Source organism: Vicugna pacos, chromosome 25 (genome assembly GCF_048564905.1).
Source record: "Vicugna pacos chromosome 25, VicPac4, whole genome shotgun sequence".
In the NCBI taxonomy this organism is placed as follows: domain Eukaryota; kingdom Metazoa; phylum Chordata; class Mammalia; order Artiodactyla; family Camelidae; genus Vicugna; species Vicugna pacos.
The window spans coordinates 2,315,290-2,334,726 of record NC_133011.1 but is presented as its reverse complement, the minus strand read 5'-3'; the positions used below and the strand labels follow the sequence as shown (position 1 = coordinate 2,334,726).

Sequence of the window (19,437 nt, the reverse complement as noted above, 5' to 3'; positions counted from 1 at the left end):
GCCAACTAGATGTTGTCTACAGGAAACCCACTTTAAATACAAAGATTCATGTGGGTTAAAGCTAAAGGCACAGAAAAAGATACACCATAATAATACTAATCCAAAGAAAGCTGAAGTAGCTCTATTAATTTCAGACAAAGGAGACTTCAAAACAAGACTTCAATCGCCTCTTTTAGAAACTGATAGATCAAACATGTGAAAAATCAGCAAGGATACAGCTGCTCTGAACACCACTATCAGTTACTTCATGTATATTTATTTCTAGAAATACTGCTTCCAGCAACAGCAGAACACGTAATCTTCTCAAACACACATGGAACATTCCTCCAAGAGATGCCATGTATCTTGCTAAAGTGCAGGGCCACGCTTTAACTCAGTTAAAAGTATAGAAGTCATACAAAGCATGTTCTCAGACCACAGTGGAGGTAAACAGATTAAAAACTGAAATACAGCTGAAAAATCCCCAAATATTTGGAAATTAAGCATCACCTTTCTAAATAATGCATGAGTTAAGAAGAGTCAGGAAAATTTTTTTAAATATCCTGAACTAAATGAATATAATATAACAAATCAAAATGTATACAATGCAGTAAGAGCAATGTTTATAGGGAAATTTATACCATTAAATGCATATATCATAAAAGCAGAAAGACCTAAAATCAGTATCTAAGCCTCCATCTCAGGAAATTAGAGAAAAGAGTAATTTGAGCTAAAGCAAGCAGGAGAAAAGCAGGCCCTGATGGATTCACTGGTAAATTCTATCAAGCATTTAAGCAACAAATGACAGCAATTCTCTGCAATCTCTTTCAGAAAATAGAAGCAGAAATAACATTACTAACTCATTCTGTGGATCCAGAATTATCCTAACACCAAAACTAGATGATATAAAAGAAAGGAAAACGCTCTACCAATATTGCTCAGGAACATAGGTGCAAAAATTCTCAACAAAATATCAGTAAACCGATTCCAACAATGTTTAAAAAAATTACACATCAAGACCAAGTGGGATTTAGTTCAGTTATGCTTGGAAAGGCTGGGTCGATATTCAAAAATCAATCAGTGTAATTCAGGATATCAACAGGCGTAAGAAGGAAAAAGCATTTGATCATATAATTGATGAGGAAAAAGCATTAGAAGAAATTGAACCCCCATTAGTAGTTAAAAAAAAAAACTCAGCAAACTAGGAAAAGAAGGAAATTTCCTCAACTTGACAAAATCATCTACAAAACCCTACAGCTAATATCATACCAAATAGTGGGAAAGTAGATGCTTTCCTCTTAAGATCAAGAGGAGATCTTAGAGATGTCCTTTCTCATCACTCCTATTTAATAATATACTCGAAGTCCTAGCTATTAATATGACAAGAAGTAGGAATAAAAGGTATATAGACTACGAAGGTAGAAACAAAACTGTATTTCTTCACAGAAGGCGTAACTGTAGAAATTCCAAAGAATCAGCCAAAAAAAAAAAAAAAACACCTCCAAAGTCAAGTCACAGGGTACTAGGTTAACATAGCAAAGTCAATTGATTTACTATATATCGGCAGTAAGCAACTGGAATTTGAAATTTAAAAATAATACCCTTTACAAAAGTAGCCCCAAAATGAAATACTTAGGTATAAATCCAACAAAATATAGAAAGGATCTAAATGTAGAAAACTGCATAACTCTGATGAAAGAAATTAATAAGACCTAAGCTTTATTTATAAATGAAGTGACAGTCCATGTCCAGCAGCTGGAAGACTCAATGTTGTTAAGATGTCAGTTCATCCCATCTTTGTCTGCCTCTCAATGTGATATCAATCAAAATCCAAGCAAGCCATTTTGTAGTACTGACAAACTGTTTCTAAAATTTCTATGGAAAGTTCTGCTCCAAGCTGGCCCTGAGCAGGGTAGCGTCGTCTGGGCAGCTCCATCCAGGACGGCTCCCCCTCCCCGGACCTCTCCCCTCTCGTCCACGAGTCCCCTTGCCATGTAGGCTTCTCAGATCTACTGGGATTTAATACTGCGGGGTGAGGTGAGGGCAGACCCGGGAGGGTGGTTACTGTGGAGGAGCTGCAGTGCCATCAAGATGGCGGAGGTACTGCCAGCTGACTCCCGGAAACTGCTACACCCGCTGAATGCCCTGCTGGGACAGGAGCCGAGATGTCAGCCAAAGGTCTGCGGCTTGAGACTGGATTCTGCCCATGATAATGGCCTTAGAATGACTGCACGACTAAGAAGCTTTGAAGTAAAAGATCTTGGTCCGACTCAGTTCTTTGGCTTTGACACAGAGACGTTTTCTCTAGCTGTGAATTTACTGGACAGATTTCCTGTTAAAAATGAAGGTACAGCCCAAGCACCTGGGGTGTGTTGGACTGAGTGGCTTCTACTTGGCTGTAAAATCAACAGAAGAGGAAAGGAATGTCCCGTTGGCAACTGACTTGATCCGAATAAGCCAATATAGGTTCAGGGTTTCAGACTTGATGAGAATGGAAAAGATCGTGTTGGAGAAGGTGTGTTGGAAAGTCAAAGCTCCAACTGCCTTTCAATTTCTACAACTCTGTTATTCACTCACTCAAGAGAACGTGTCACATGAAAGGAAGAGCAGCCTTAATTTTGAAAGACTAGCAGCCTAACTTGAGGCATGCTACTGCAGGATCACAGCTTCTAAAGCCAGGCCGTCTGCGTTGGCACTGTCTATCACTGCATCGCAGATCAAGCACAGACGCGTGTACAGTTAACGGAAAGAGTAGAGAATCTTCAGAGCCATTCCAAGATGAATGGCAGAGATCTGACTTTCTGGCAAGAGCTCGCATCTAAGTGTTTAACTGAACATGCATCAAACAAGTGTTGCAAACCAAATATTCAGAAGTTGAAATGGATTGTTTCTGGGCGGACTGCACGGCAACTGAAGCATAGTTACTACAGGATAACCCACCTTCCAACAATTCCTGAAACGGGCCCTGAACTGGGATTATCACAGCAACAAAAAATAAAAACAACACTGAAGCCTTTCTCCGCAATCCTGAGCTGTGGGTTCCATAACGTTATAGTGGATTTAAGCAGTGAAGCCTCAAAACATCACAACTAGATCAGCATTGATGTTCTCACATTTGGGAAAACCTCCTAATTAACATTACCCTGTAGTGGAATTACTCAAATTTGAATTCACCTGTGAAGCATATGAATCAAAGCTAACAGTATAAATGTGAAGTGCCGACAAGCCTAGGGAGGTAAACTACGAATCTTCATTTCTAACGTTGATCCAGCCTTCTCTGTTGGGTCAATATATTGTATTTAGGTGGTGGTAAAAATGGCTACTTAATTCAAATTAGGAGTTTGCGTCAAAACCAACATTTCACAAATACACTTTTAAGGCATAACAAGGATCAGTATTCTAGACAGTGAAAACGGTTTCTTGGCACCCATAATGGAAGTCAAATAGGTAATGCAGAGACGTGGACTTTATTGCTACATGGGAATCACATTTAAATTGGAGAGTATTTCATATAAAACAAAACTACAGACCTAGTAATTTTGGCATATTACGTTATCTTTAATATTTTTCTAGAAACCAGGTGATGTTTATATCCATGATAAAAAAAAGTTTTATACAAAATTTACTGCCTCAATCTAGTCTCATCAAGAAAATTGGTTTTATTGTAGTAGTAATTCAAAATAAATTAGCATCATTGTGAAAATTTTCTGATTTAACACTCCAGGAGTTTTTACTAAGGACTGTTTTTATAAAACTGTCATTGCTTCCAATTTAGAATTTCGCTTAAAAGGAAGAGAATACACTTTCAGTAACTGCCTCTACTGTGCCAAAAGAATTTTAAGAAAAGGAGGCAACTTCATAATAAGGTTGCTGAGGTAGTGTTCAGGATTTCAGTGACTCTCAGGAGATCTACGGTGCTAAAGTATTGTATGTAAAAGGTTACTCAGTGCAGGGTGTATACTGAGTCCGTCCAGGATGGCTGTACCCAATTTTGACATCATGTTATGGGTAGATATGGACTGGAAAATAAACCAAAGAACTGTAATGTATCTTATACTTTTATAAACCATGTTTTATGGATAACTTTTCAGTTTCCCAAAACACTGATAAACTTCAATATTTTGAATACATCAGTGTTCATTTTGAGGTGCCAGAGGTAACCTGACCAACTACCATTATGTTTTGTTACTAAGGGATATACCTTTCAATAAAATTACTGAAACGAAAAAAAATTTATATAAAGACAAAAGACCTAGATAATAAACACAATAATGAAGAAGAAAAAACAAAGGACTTACACTACCCAATTTCAAGACTTACTATAAAAAGCTACAGTAATCAAGCCAGTGTTATATTGGCAAAAAAAAAAAAACACGTATACATCAATGAAACAAAATCAAGAATTCAGAAATATACCCATACTAATATAGTCAAGATCTTTGACAAAGGAATAGAGGCAATTAAATGGAAAAAGAATAGTCATTTCAAAAAATGGCACAGAAACGACAGGCTGCCCAAATGCAAAAAAATTAACCTAAACACCAACCTGGAATCTTTGCAATAATAAAATTTAACTAAAAACAGATCATAGAGCTACGTGTAAAATGCAAAGAAAGAGAAAATCTAAGTTACCTTGGGTTCATAATGAGTTTTTAGATGCAACACAAAAACTACAATCCATGAAAGAAAAAAAAATTGATCAGTTGAAATTTATTAAAATTTTAAAAATTTGCGCTGTGAAAAAAAGAAAGTACTCTTAATAGAATGAAAAAGATGGCATAGACTGGAAGAAAATATTTGCAAAACTGAGTAAGGACTTATAGCCATAATATACAAAGAACTCCTAAAACTCAACAATAAGAAAAAAAGCCAGTTAAGAAGCGGGCAAAAATTCTGAATAGACACTATACTAGAGAAGATATACACAGACTGACCATGATGGTGGAATAGAAAGACCCTGAGCTCATGTCCTTTCACAGGCATACCAAAATTACAGCAATTTATGAACACTTATCAATGAAAAAGACCAGAACCTACCAGAAAAGATGTTCTACAACTAACGATATAAAGAAGATACCACGAGTCAGGTGGGAGGGGTAGAGTCACAGGATAGTCAAGACCCCACACCTTCAGTTAGGTGACCCACAAATGGGAGAATAATTACAACTGCAGAGGCTATCCTACAGAGTGAGGGGTCTGAGCCCCACATCAGGATCCCCAGCATAGGGGCCCTGTGCTGGGAAGATGAGCCTCCAGAACGCTTGGCTTCGAAAACCAGAGGCGCTTAATTTCAGGAGAGCTGGAGAGCTGAGGGAGGAAATAGAGTCCACTCTTAAGGGCACACACAAAATCTCACATGCTCTGGGACCCACGGCAGACGCAGTAATTTGAAAGGAGCCTAAGTCAGACACAAGTGCTGATCCTGGAGGAGGCCATCAGAGCCCACCCGTGGGGACACAGACACTGGTGGCAGCCATTGTGGGGAACTTGTTCTACCATGTGGACTCTGGTGTTGACAAGTGCCATTCTGGAATCCTCCCCCGAGGTTACTAGCCTCAGGACCCAGCCACCAGTACTAGGACACCTCAGGCCAAGAAACTAACCAGGCAGAGACACAGCCCCACCCACCAGCAGACAGGCTGCCTTAGAATGACCTGAGCCAAGCGCCATCCCTGGACATGGCCCTGCCCACCAGAGGGCCTGGGACCAGGCCTCACACACCAGTGCACAGGAACTAGATCCAGGACCCCCAGGGCTCTGCATCCAGAGACACCCAGGATCCAGGTCCACTCACCGGCAGGCAGACACCCACCCCAGGAAACTGCAGTCCCACAGCCTGTGAACCCAGCCTATCCGCCAGCAGGCTGGCACCAGCCTTGAGACAGGCTGGGCCACAGTTCTGCCCACCAGCAGACCAAAATAAACTTTGGGACACTCCAGACCCTACAACCAGCTGTGTCAGGAACCAGCCACACCCACCATCAATCCAATATCAGCCTGGGGACTCCTGCGTCCTGCAGCCAGATCCCAAGACCCAGCTTTGCCTGCCAATGGGCCAGCATTAGCCCCAGGGCTCCCTGGAGTTCTGGCACCCCCAAGGAGTGGCTGACAGCCTTCGCACAGGCAGGGCCAGCAACCAGCCAGACCTGGGGCCAGCCAAGCCTACAAAAGTGTCCACAGTAGTCAGCCTCCAACAACAGAAGGACACAAGCAGCCCACACAGGGGGCACCCCTGGGACATATAGCTCTAGTGACCAGAGAGAAGTGCACTGCTGGGGCACACAGGATGTCTCCTACAAAAGGCCAGTTCTCCAAGGTCAGAAATTATAAGCAACATACTAGATACACAGAAATTTAAAAAGCAAGTAAGACAAATTGAAGAGATAGAGAAGCGTGCTCCAAATGAAGAAACAAGATAAAACCCAGAAAAACTAAGTGGAAACAGCAAATCTACCCAAGAAAGAGTTCAAAGGAGTGACTGTGAAGATGATCAAAGAACTTGAGAGAAGAATGGACAAAGAGAACAAGAAATTAGGTGTTTTTAACAAAGAGCTATAAAATGTAAAGAACAACCAAACAGGTGATGAATACGTTACTGAAATGAAAAGTACACTAGACGGAAACAACGGTAGACTAAACGATACACAGAAAGGTATCAATGAGCTGGAAGACAGTAGTGGAAATTACTAAAGCTAAACAGAAAAAAAGAAAAGCAAATAAAAAGAAATGAGGACAGTTTAAGAGGTATCTGGGACAACATCAAGCATGCTAACACTCACATTATAGGAAGCCCAGAAGGGGAAGGGAGAGAGGAAGAGGCGAACAACATGTTAGAAGAAATAATAGCTGAACTGTCCGTAACCTGGGAAAGCAAACAGATGTTCAAGTCCAGATGAATATATATGTATATATATGTATATATATATATACATATATATACATATACAATATATATATAAAACATTCCAGCCAAGAGCAGCAGAATACACGTTCTTTTCAAGTGCAGATGGAACATTCTCCAGGACAGAGAACATACTGGACCACAAAACAAGTCTCAGCAATTTAAGAAAACTAAAATCATGTCAAGCATATTTTCCAATCACAATGCTGAGACTAGAAATCAACTTCAAGAAAAAAAAACCTGCAAAAAACACAAACACATGAATGTTAAACAATATACTACTGAACAACCACTGGTTCACTGAAGAAATCAAAAAGAAATTTAAAACTACCTTGAGGTAAATGAAAATGAAAGCACAATGATCCCAAATCTACGGGGTGAAACAAAAGCCACACTAAGAGGGAAGTTTATAGCAATACAAGCCTACCTCAGGAACCAAGAAAAAGAAAAAAGAAAAAAAAAAAAAAAGAAAAAAAAGTAACATCTAAAAGGAGCTAGGAAAAGAACAAACAAAACCCAAAGTTAGTAGAAAGAAGTCATAAACATCAGAGCAGAAATAAATGAAATATAGACTATAAAAACAATAGAAAAGATCAATGAGTCTAAGAGCTGGTTCTCTGAAAAGAATTTAACAAAACTGATAAATCTTTAGCCAGATTCATCAAGAATAAAAGGGATAAGGCCCAAATCAGTAAAATCAGAAATGAAAGAGAAGTTGCAACTGACACCACATGAATATAAAGGATCATATGATATTACAATGAACAATTGCCAACAAAATCAACCTTGACGAAAAGACAAATTTCTAGATATTTACAATCTTCCAAGGCTGAACTAGGAAGAAGTAGAAAATTTGAACAGACCAATTACCAGTAATGAAATTGAATCAGTAATTAAAAACTCCCAACAAACTAAACTGCAGGACCAGATGACTTCACAGGTGAATTCTACCAAACATTTAGTGAAGAGTTAACAGCTATACTTCTGAAACAATTCCAAAAAAATTCAGAGGAAGAAATGCTTCCAAAGTCATCCTATGAGGGTGAGACAGGCCAGCATCACACTTACATGAAAATCAGACACAGGTATCACAAAAAGGAAAATTACAAGCCAATATCACTAATAAAATAAGAAGCAAAATTCCTCAACAAAATATTAGCAAACCAAAACCAATAATACATTAGAAGAATCATACACCATGATCGAGTGAGCTTTCTCCCAGGGATGCAAGGATGGTTCAGAATCCATAAATCAATCCATCTGACACATGACATTAACAAACTGAAGAATAAAAACCGTGTGATCATCCTGTTAGATGCAGAATATTCTGACAAAATTCAACATCCATTTATAATAAAAACTCTCAACAAAGTGGAACATTAGAGCATTTTCACACACATATAGAAAAATAAACTCAAAATGGATTAAAGACCTAAGTGTAAGACCAGAAATGATAAAACTCATAGAAGAAAACATAGGTGGAACACTCTTTGACATAAATTGTAGCAATAATTTTTGGATCTGTTTCCTAAGATAAAGGAAACAAAAGCAAAAATAAACAAATAAGACCCAATTAAACTTAGAAACTTTTGCATAGGAAAAGAAACCATTGACAAAATGAAACAGCAACCTTCTGAATGGAAGAAAATATTTGCAAAAAATATGCAAGCAAGGGATTAATACCTAACATATATAAAAGCTAAACAACTCAACATCAAAAAACCAAACAACCTGATTTAAAAATGGGCAGAAGACCCGAGTAGATATTCTTTCAAAGAACACATACAGATGGCCAACAGACACATGAAAAGATGCTCAGCATCACTAATCATCAGAGAAATGCAAATCAAAACTACAATGAGGCATCACCTCACACCTGTCAGAATAGCTATCATCCAAAAGGCCACAAATAAAAACTGAAGGTGAGGATGTGGGAAAAAAAGGAACCCTTGTACACTGTTAGTGGGAATGTAAATTGGTACAGTCACTGTGGAAAACGGTATGTATGGTTCCTAAAAACACTAACAATAGAACCACCGTATAATCCAGCAATTCCACTCCTGGTTATACGTCCAAAGAAAATGAAACCCTAATTCAAAAACATTCATGCACCCCAATGTTCGTAACAACATTATTCATAATAACCTAGAACAGAAGCAACCTAAGTGCCCATCAACAAATGAATGGATAAAGAAGATGGGGCATACATATACAACGGACTACTACTCAGCTATAAAAGAGAATGAAATTTTGCCATTTGCAACACCATGGATGGACCTGAAGGGCATCATGCTTAGTGAAATAGGTCAGACAGCAAAAGACAAATATTGTATGGTATCACCTATACTTGGAATCTCAAAATTAGAACAAACTAGTGAATGTGACAAAAAATTAAGATAATATTCAGATGGCAAATAATCATTTGAAAACATTTGTAGTAGTTTGTCACAGGGAATTAATAACTTTCATTGTAATGAGATACCCATTATAATGGCTAAACATTTCCCACAAAAAACGCAACAAATTTTACCAATTCCTGGCTAGGATCTGGGGCAATAGGAAAGTTCCTTCATTGCTAGTGGGAAAGCAAAACAGTATAGCCACATTGGAAGACATTTTGGCGTTTTCTTACACAGCAATCATGTTTACCCAACTGGTTAAAAACTTATGATCATATAAAAACCTGGATATGAATATTTAGAACAGCTTAATTCATAATCACCAAAAATTGGAAGGAACCAAGATATCCTTAAATAGGCACATGGGTAAAATAATTTTGGTACATCTACATGATGGACTATTATTCAGTGACTTTAAAATGAGCTATTAAGCCATGGAAAGAAATGGATGAATCTTATATGTGTATTGCTAACTGAAAGAAACCAGTCTGAAAAGGCTATGTAGTATGTAATTCTAATTTTACGACAGTCTGAAAAAGACAAATTTATAAAGACACAAAGATCAGTCATTGCTGGATTTTAGGGCAAAAAGGTAGGGTTGAAAGGATAAGGACAGAGGATTTTTTAGGGTGGGGAAACTATTTTGTATGACATGGTATGATGAACACATGACATTATGCGTTCATCAAAACCCACAGAAATTTACAGTGTAAAGAATGAACTTTAATGTATGCAAATTCTTAAACAATCATTTATGTTCAGGAGATCACTGGATGGAATAAAGAACGTGACTAAACAATTTAGCTGTCTTAGAAATGTAAGAAACAACCTCATGAAGGGAGTAAAGGAAAGATGTGCTGACCTAAGTAAATCTGGAAATAAACAGAATCTATAAACTAAAGGCAAAAGAAACTGTTCATAGCACTATACTATAGTCGATAAAATTGTTTCTTATGTGGGTACAAGTTAAACACTCTGATACTGTTATGCATGTATACTGGAATTTAACAATTATGTAAATAAATGGCTGAATGGGGGAGCCCTGTTTCTTACTGCTGGAGTGAGAGGTTACTGATAAGCTAAGGGAGGAGGCTAGAATAATTCATGTGGTAATGGTTTAGAGTCTGAGATACCAGTATGAACTCATGTTTTGCTTAATAAAGATACATATGGGTCCCCATAGAAGTATTTGCAGAAATGTACACATACATGAGTTAATATATACATATATTTCTTTGCTCTATCAGCTGAGAGAGCTTGAAGCACCAATGAGGGCATCTATCACCCAGATCTTGCTTTCTAACACCAAAAAAATCAGAGCTCCTTGGAGAAGTAGCTGATTCTAGGACTGGGGAAGAACCTATAAAAGATGGGCCTGAAACGTCTTATAGTATCAGAAAATAAGGAAGTACTAAAAACCACTCACAATTATGAGGCTATGTCAAAGGCATACAGAAGTCAGCTCAAATAGCTGCCAATGGCCAACAGGGGGAAAATCTGAGCAACAAAGTTGAGCAGTATTGAAAAATCCCACACAAGATCGCTCATATGTGGAATGCAAAAAAAGAAAGAAAAGAAAAAGACAAATGAACATGAATGCAAAACAGAAGCAGACTCACAGACGTAGAATACAAACCTGTGGTTGCTGTGGGGAGGGGGGTGGGAAGGGACGGGACAGACGGGGAGTTCAAAATCTGTAGATGCTGACAGGCATATGTAGAATAGATAAACAAGATTACGCTGTATAGCACAGGGGAATATATATAAGATCTTGTGGTAGCTCATGGTGAAAAAGAATGCAACAATGAATATATGTATGTTCATGTATAACTGAAAATTATGCTCTACACTGGAAATTGACACAACATTGTAAACTGACTATAACTCAATAAAATAAAATTAACAAAAAAAGTTGAGTAGTATTAGATTATAATACAAAGTACATAACTATCCATATGTAAATAGTGTAATAAATAAATACTGAATAAACAAATAAATAAAAGATAGATAAACTCCAATGTACAATTCTAAATAAAACTCATGCAGACACTAAATCTTCAAGGAGGCAGAGCACAACTACCCACTCCTTAAGTGTGGGCTGCCCATAATGACTTCCTTCCAAAGAGTCAAGTAAGGGAAAGGGAACCAAAGAGTAAACTTTACAGCAGAGAAATGTGGCAAACACTACCTCAGCCTGGCGGTCATGGTCACATCAACAGTCATAAGTCATGCTGATAGTATGTACCTTTCATATGATGTGTTGGCACTTCACGTCTGTGAACCTCCTCCCCAAAATACATAACCCTAGTCTAACTCGTAAGAAAAATGTCAGAAAAATCCCAGTCAAGGGACAGTCTACAAAACGCCAGACCACCCCCTAAAACTGTCAAGGTCTCAAGAACAAGGAAAGTACAAGAAACTGTCTTAACCAAGAGGAACCGAGGAGATTCGACTATGAAACGTAATGTGCCATTCTGGACGCGATCCTGAAACAGAAAAAGGACATTACGTAAAAACAAAGGAAATCGAATGAAAGCATGGACTTCAGTTAATGGAACAGTATTATCTTATTAATTGCAACAAAGGAACCACACTAACATAAAATGTAATAATAAAACTGGATGTGAGGTATGGAATTCTCTATACTAGCTTCACAGTTTTCTGTTAACATAAAACTGTTCTTAAAAAGTTATACAGAATTAAAATACTTTAAAATATTAAACAATTTTGCCATGTTATCAACATGATAAAATCAGTTATGGTCATTCATGTTAAATCTTGAAAGCTAACACACATTTAACTCAATAATCAACTAGGTAGATTCATTTTCTTAACTCCAGGCATTCTGCCCTGGCTGTCATGTTTTCTATGGACTATTTGGGGGGGAATAAATTGTGTTCTATGTATTAGTGTTACACAAGTAAAAATATGTTGATCTGTTATCTTGAAATGCATTTTACTCTAAATTTTATTAACCATATTCATCATAATTTAATGAAGTTGTTACATATTCTTACTTTTCTCTTCAGGAGCATAAGAAACCAAATAAAAGGTTAATTCAGATGTGGTCCCTGAAAGCATATCTCCTGAGACCCACTTCTGAAAGCTGGCCATTAAACTTTCAGTTCAAAATAAACCAAGTGCCTAGAAATTGGGCAGAAAATCAAATCGAGTCACATATCGGATCCTTCAGTGACTTGAAACCAAATATTTAGTTTATCAGGAAAGCTTATTTCTTACATCAAGTATTTTTGTCACTTAAGAGTTGTGTTGTGAATATGAAAAAAACTGTCTTCACCTTGAGGAAATGAGTGTATATTAGTTTTCCATGACTAGAAAGAATGTGCTTCTACTCTAGTGAAAAAAATATGTATTTGATGTCACTTTCATGGAGAATCAACAGTAACATTTTACGGAGACTGGGAGAAAGGCAACAAGAAAACATCTCCCTATTTACTCATTTTCATGGAAAGATGAGAAACATTTGTTGGAAGAACACTGAGTCATTTGTAGAGAATATGGATTCAAAATTAGCAATGTAAAGATACTCCATTTGCAGGCAAATTCTGCTACAAAATAAAAATAAATAAATGTTTTAATACAATTGTTAGATATAAGAAAAGGAATACAATGCGTAATTGAATTGCTTTCCTGTCCCCTCCTCCCTGTCTTCATTCCCAGTAGATAATCACCACTTTCCAAGTTAATTTACCTTCCAAAAGAAGATTATCTGTTATTTCTGCCTGGTTAACATCTAATTTCCTTATTTTGGTTAAAATACTGTGACTTTCCCTTGTGAGATCACCTGCCCGCTCTCTCACTGTATTTTAGGTGGAGCTGCATGCATCCCACCCTCCTCTAGGGGTGTATGTGATCCAAGCCTGGAAAATTAGTTCCGTCCATCTCTCAGTTATTGCTTCAAGGATAAGCATGTGACTCTAGCAGATCACTCAGAAAATCTTGAGATTTCTGCTAAACTCATTTGAAAGAGATGTTCTCTCTCCCTATTTTGACTTGTCAAAATGGTAGGAGCCCTTCTGGAAGCCATCTTGTGACCTCCCTGACAGTAAAACCAACCAAAGGAAAACCAGAATTGAAATGGAGAAAGGAGGGACATAGGGAAAGAGAAAGTGATTCGTGAACACTCAGATACAGCTGAGACTGAAGCAGTATCATTTCCTGGGTATTTCTACAAGAGCCAACAAACTCTCAACTTTACTTAAACTAATCTGAACCAGATTTCTGTCCCTGTAAACTGAATTGGTCCTGATTAATAACTATCTTTCTTTTTTTAAAGTTATCTCAATTTTTATCCATCTTAGAGATTTAGTTGAGGACAATCATTCCATTAACTTACCTAGGCCACCCCAAGCCCAGAGACCGCTTTCTCTGAACTCTTATACATTAGTGTATTTAACACTCAATTTAGTGATACCTCTTGCATTGTTGAAGACATTATTATTCAACTTTCTCTGCATTTATCACTCATTTATCAAGAAGATGCTAAGCTCTCGGAGGACAACATTGTCCAATATCTCTTCCCCACCTCAGGTCCCTAAGAGTTTATTAGGGCTGATCCAACTAAGTGTTCTCCAGATCTATGTGCATAAATCTAAGGGTAGTTACTTTCATTACACACATATAATTTGTCCTAGTAACATAAAGCCTTGTAAAGGCTCACAGTTTTTAGTTACCGTTCCATAATTGATCCACAAGTGAAGAAATCATATCTTTAGGACCTATACGAAATTAATGAAGGCAGAAGGGCACTGACATATTTTGAATATTCAAAAGATACTAAGCAAAATCCTTGGGGCTTTATATATATTTACCTTGCTTAATCCTCACCTATTGTGCTAATTCAGTCTTATTATTTCTGCCTTAAAAATGAGAAAATCTCAGAGGGTTTAATTTGTCCCAGATCACAACCTAGTCAAAGTGTATACAAAAACGTATGTATTTCTTTTCTCTTCCCCTAGCACAGTGTCTGGGATACAAAAGGCACTTATAAAATACTAGGCAAATGAATAAATGAAATAATGAATAGTAGAGCTAAGATTAAAGATCGTCCTTTTTGGTTTCAGATATCCATTATACCATGCCACCTTCAAACACAATCATGGCCAAAATAATTCCATATATTTTTACCTTTTGTTTTTAAATTACATTGATTCACTTAGCGTTATTCACGTGGAAAGACAGGTATTTCTCAATTTCAACAGCACAACCATACTACAGAGATGAGCCACAATAAAAGAAGCATCCTGGGCGAAGTACAGGGACTTTGGAGTCAGAGGGGAATCTGGATACAAGTTCTATTTACTTACTCTGGATCACTGAATACGTTACCTATGTCTCAAATTATTCATTTATAAAATTGGAATAATGGTATCTTCCTGGAAAAATTATTATGGAGAGTAAATGAAAGTCTGTCTAGTATAACGTCTGGCATACAGGAATCCTTCGCTAGGGTTACTTACTGTTATTACTGTAATGTTTTCTTTTGAAGTCTGAACTAATTTTCTCGTGGCCATATAAGTCTTGGTAATGCACAAGCTGTTATATTTTTAACAATTTAGGGGTGATTTACAATATTAAGGAAAAAGATAAATGTCACTTATTAAAAGAGCAACAGATATTCGTTAAGTAAGCTCACATAACTGTAAGTGACCCCGATATTAGCAAAAAATACACTTTTAATACATGACATTCTCAACATAAAGAATTTAGCAATTTCATTACCCATCCAGGTACCCAAGCTGAAAACTAGAAATCTGACTCTTTCCTCCCCATACATACATACGTGCCATTAAATACCTTCATCTCGCTCATTAAATATTTCCAATTAATTACAACTCTTTGCCAAAAATATCAAATTCAGTTTTTACCTTGGCCACACATTTATTGAAGCCTTCAACAGCTCTAATCTGGAGGGTGCTGCAGTAGTCCAGGTGCAAGATTATGGAGGCTTTAACAGGGTCGAGATTTGGAAGTAACGAAAAGTGATTAGATTTTTGAAGATATTTTAACAGTGGAGACAACAGGGACTAGATGTGGAGTTATTAGAGAAAGAGGAGACTCACAGAAGCCTCTGAGCCTGCTTGGCTGGAGCAGCTGCTAAATGGTGGTGCCGTCTCCTGACACGGAGGACGCTGCTGAAGGAGCGAGTCAGGCAGCCGGGGTTAGAGTGTGGTTTTAGATATGAGCATATAGGAGGTATCTAACATGTATTTTTACAAATTGAGAAATTGTGTTCAGTAACTCACTCCTATGCGTTTTTTCCTAGTTGTGTGCCTTTGTCCTTGCTTTTCCCTTTCCCTGGAATTACTTGTCCCCCCACCTATCCCACACTTACTTAGATGAATTACAACTCAAGTGGAGTCTTCCTCCACACCCCAGGCAGAATTAGACTTACCTTCCTCTGTTTTCCCATTGTAATTTAGTAATGGTTATGAAAACTAACCATGAATCAAACATTAATTACTAGATGTACAAGGAGGTACAGTCCCTGCCCTTAAACAGCTTAACAATTTCACAGGGAAAAGGGGAGCAAACCCACAAAGTTTTCAGGGCAATGTGTCAAGTGGCATTACACACAGAATGCTATGAAGCTAAAGACAGGAGAGTGATGGCTAGTCAGACAAAAATCCTAACATTTATTGAATATGTATTTTTAAGTGTAGGGTACTTTAATTCTGTTATTTCATTAATCATCACAACAGCCTATAAGCCAAGCATAAAGGTATAAATACCTACCCCAAGTTATACAGCTTGCATGTCACAGAACTAGTTTCAAACTCAACCCCTACTCCTAAGCCATTTCTTTGCCAAATCAGATTCAGAGGGGACTTCACGGGAGGGATACGCTCGGGCTGAGACAAGAAAGACTGAAGACAGAGCAAGCTGTGCATACGAAAGGTTGGCAGTATCCTTCAGAGATAACAGGGTAGGAGGGAAGGAAGTTAGACAGTTAATACCGTGCTCAGGAGTCTGGATTTTATCCTGCAGGCAATAGGTAACAAATGAAGGCATCTGAACAGAGAAGTGCGAGAATCAGATGTATACCACAGGAAGGGCGCTCCAACACAGAACCTAGAGTAGATTTATATCACAGCATCTATTTTCAGTTTTATTTTATTTTAACTTATTTTAATTAGGGTATAATTAACTTGATTGATTTCATTTTAATTTATTTTACTTAGAGTGTAATTAATTTATTTTATTTTAATTTATGTTTAATTAGAGTATAATTAATTTTACTTTATTTTTAGAGTAATTAATTTAATTAGAATTTATAATTATTTTCAAATTCATGTTTATCTTCTGCTCTAGAATTTGAACTTTAACTGAATTCCATTCCATTCCCTGTACTGTGTGAGCATGTGTGTGTGTAGTACTGATTTTAAGTAAGTCTTATTTATTTAGTATTTTTAGTGCCCAACATAATGTCTGGCAAATAGGAGCATTGCCTAATAACAGTTGGATGAACGAAAGAAAGATGGAGTGAGACAGGAAGGGCTGAGATTGAAATTTAAGAATTTCTAACTCCAAATCATACTATCATTTCTATGCATAGTTCTGATTAGCTTTAATTTTAAAACTCTGTGTAAGTAATAACCAGTTGAGTTATTTTTGTAAAAGAAATCAAAATATTGCTACTTTTAAACAAACACACTGATCCACCGGTTATTCAACACCATGAGGACACAGCCAACACAACCCAGCATGGCAGTATTTTTGCTGTCAAGGACAGCCTTAGATATAGAATGTATTGGTTGCATTTCATTATTTCCCATCTCTTTAATTATTTTATTTTAAAACCATAAATAAAAATGAATTGAGTTTCTTCAGTTTTCAGTGTGGAGTTTAGAACCCAGAGGCTATTTTAGGCATTTAGGGTCAAACCCAAGCACACACAAGAAATTGTATTAGGACTACTGGCTTGCAAACAATAGGAAAAGCTGAATGAGCAGGGCAGACGTAAGACAAGCACCAGGGAAGCGCAGAAGCCTTAGAAAGGTCATTAAGGTCAGAACATCTGGGCCAGATGTTCTGTATTCATCTGCCAGATGCACAACTCAGCACCAGAGGTAGGGTGGGTAGGACATTGTGACTGACAGTCCCACCAAATAAAGAGTAAGCATTAGGACTAAAAATGGAAATAGATGACACTTTTAAGAACATCTTAAAGGTCAGGCACCTTTCCAAGAAAACTGTGTGTATTAACTCATTCACTCTTTCAACAAGTTTGTGAGAAAGGCACTGTCTTTACCTCCGCCCAGTTCACAGATTAAGCGGAACAGGATTTGAACCCAGGAAATGGGACAAAGCAAAGTCATAAGATTAACCATAATGCTACACGTCTCCTGGATACAGACAGAGTACAGGAAATAAGCACATTGCAAAACAGAAAGGGAAAAGAATGCTGGGCTGCCAACCCACTGATCTGGACTGCAGAAAGTGCCTAAGCTAGAAGCCACGTTTTAGGGTAGACACTGCTCTGTACACTCCAAGCTCTGCTGCTGGAGTAGGGTCTGACTTGTAAGCAACCTATCATGAACTTGGTAATCTGAATTTAAATTTTCTCTTTGTTTCTGTGATAGCTGATAAGCCAAGCTATATAAAGATAAGAATTTTAACAGTTTTCTGCTTTTGGCAGAAAAGCAACATATTTATGAGTGTGAAACTGCCTTACATTTTAGGGGAAAAAAAACGTACTGTGGAAATAGAAATTTTGTTTTCCCTTACTCTGGAAAAAGAAATAAAATAAATTATTACAGTTAGAACTTGCACTCATACTCCCATATGAGTCACCTGTCCCAATAGGATCATTGTTAGGGTGTGAAGTTTGTTTGTTTGTTTGTCTGTTTGTTTGTTTTTAATGAATCACTCTCACTAGACTTTGATTTTCAAGCTGGCAGATGTGTAGCTGAAGAGTCTGCAAGTTTGTATATGCCTGAGAGTAAACAAGAGTCTAAGACGATTTGAGAATGCTCCTTCTCTGTAATAAGCTATCTGATTCTCAGTTTCACTAATTTTCACCAAAAAGTTTGAGAAAACAGTGAGGAATTATGAAATTATGAAAAATCAGCCTTCTGCCAATAATCCTGATTTCCAGCGCATAGCCCCTAATCTTGTCATCTCTCTTTGTGGCTAGGACCCCTAATCAGAAGATCACCAGGGCTGTGGAGCCCAGTGGGGGTCCAATGAAACTTGACTGAATAGCTCACTCAAAGGACAGCCTTGCTATCAAGATGCAGGAAACACAGGATCTGGCCTCTGGATGGTGCTCTGAGAGTGTCCCTGCCTTCAGGGAAAATATTCCCACTTAACAAACCCTTTGTTTCACCTCTCTACTTGAGGTCATATTTTTACATTTTGATTGAATAAACCAAACTTCAGGTAACCAAAGCGAAAGGCTCTTAGCAATTCTCATTTAACCTATTAACATTAGTTATATAATGAGCCAACGAAATCTTCAAAATGTTTCTAAACACAAAAATATAACATCAACTGTTCTTAGACTAGGCTTTTTAATGCCAACATTATTTTCTTGAAGTGTATTTAGTGATTCAGAGTCATAATTCTTCAGATTACCCAGAAAGAATTTAGTGCATTAAGTGAAGAAAATTACTGTGTATTGGGGAGTCAGGTCATATTGAAGATCTTTGCAAATTCAAGCTATAATCATACTTGTGTATGTGTAGACTGAAGTACGTATGTATGTGCATACATAATAAAGTGAAAAATATCACCAAATTTGGAGTCAGAGAGACCTGGGTTCAAGAATCCTGGTACTGCTGTTAACATACAATAGACCCTAGAAAAAAATTATTAAACTTCTCTGAGCTTCCCTTCTTCACTTAAAAAACGGGAAACAATAAAACAGCTAAACATATTGTGCAGTTACTACTATGTGCAAAATTAAGGCCAAGCGATTTACTGTTGGTGGGAATGCAGTTTAGTGCAGCCACTGTGGAAAACAGTATGGCGATTCCTCACAAGACTAAAACTAGACTTACCATGTGACCCAGGAATTTCACTCCTGGGCATATATCCAGAAGGAATCCTAATTCAAAAAGAAACCTGAACCCCAATGTTCATAGCAGCACTATTTACAATAGCCAAGACATGGAAACAACCTAAATGTCCATCAAC

The 19,437-nt window shown here is 37.4% G+C and overlaps 1 protein-coding gene and 1 pseudogene across 1 annotated transcript in view; one reads left to right on the top strand and one right to left on the bottom strand.

The window, feature by feature from the left end:
- Nucleotides 1–19,437, bottom strand: part of NECAB1 (N-terminal EF-hand calcium binding protein 1) — a 236,257-nt gene that overhangs the window by 187,118 nt on the left and 29,702 nt on the right. The window lies entirely within an intron of this gene.
- LOC102542478 (cyclin-G1-like) lies at nucleotides 2,071–3,026 on the top strand (annotated as a pseudogene).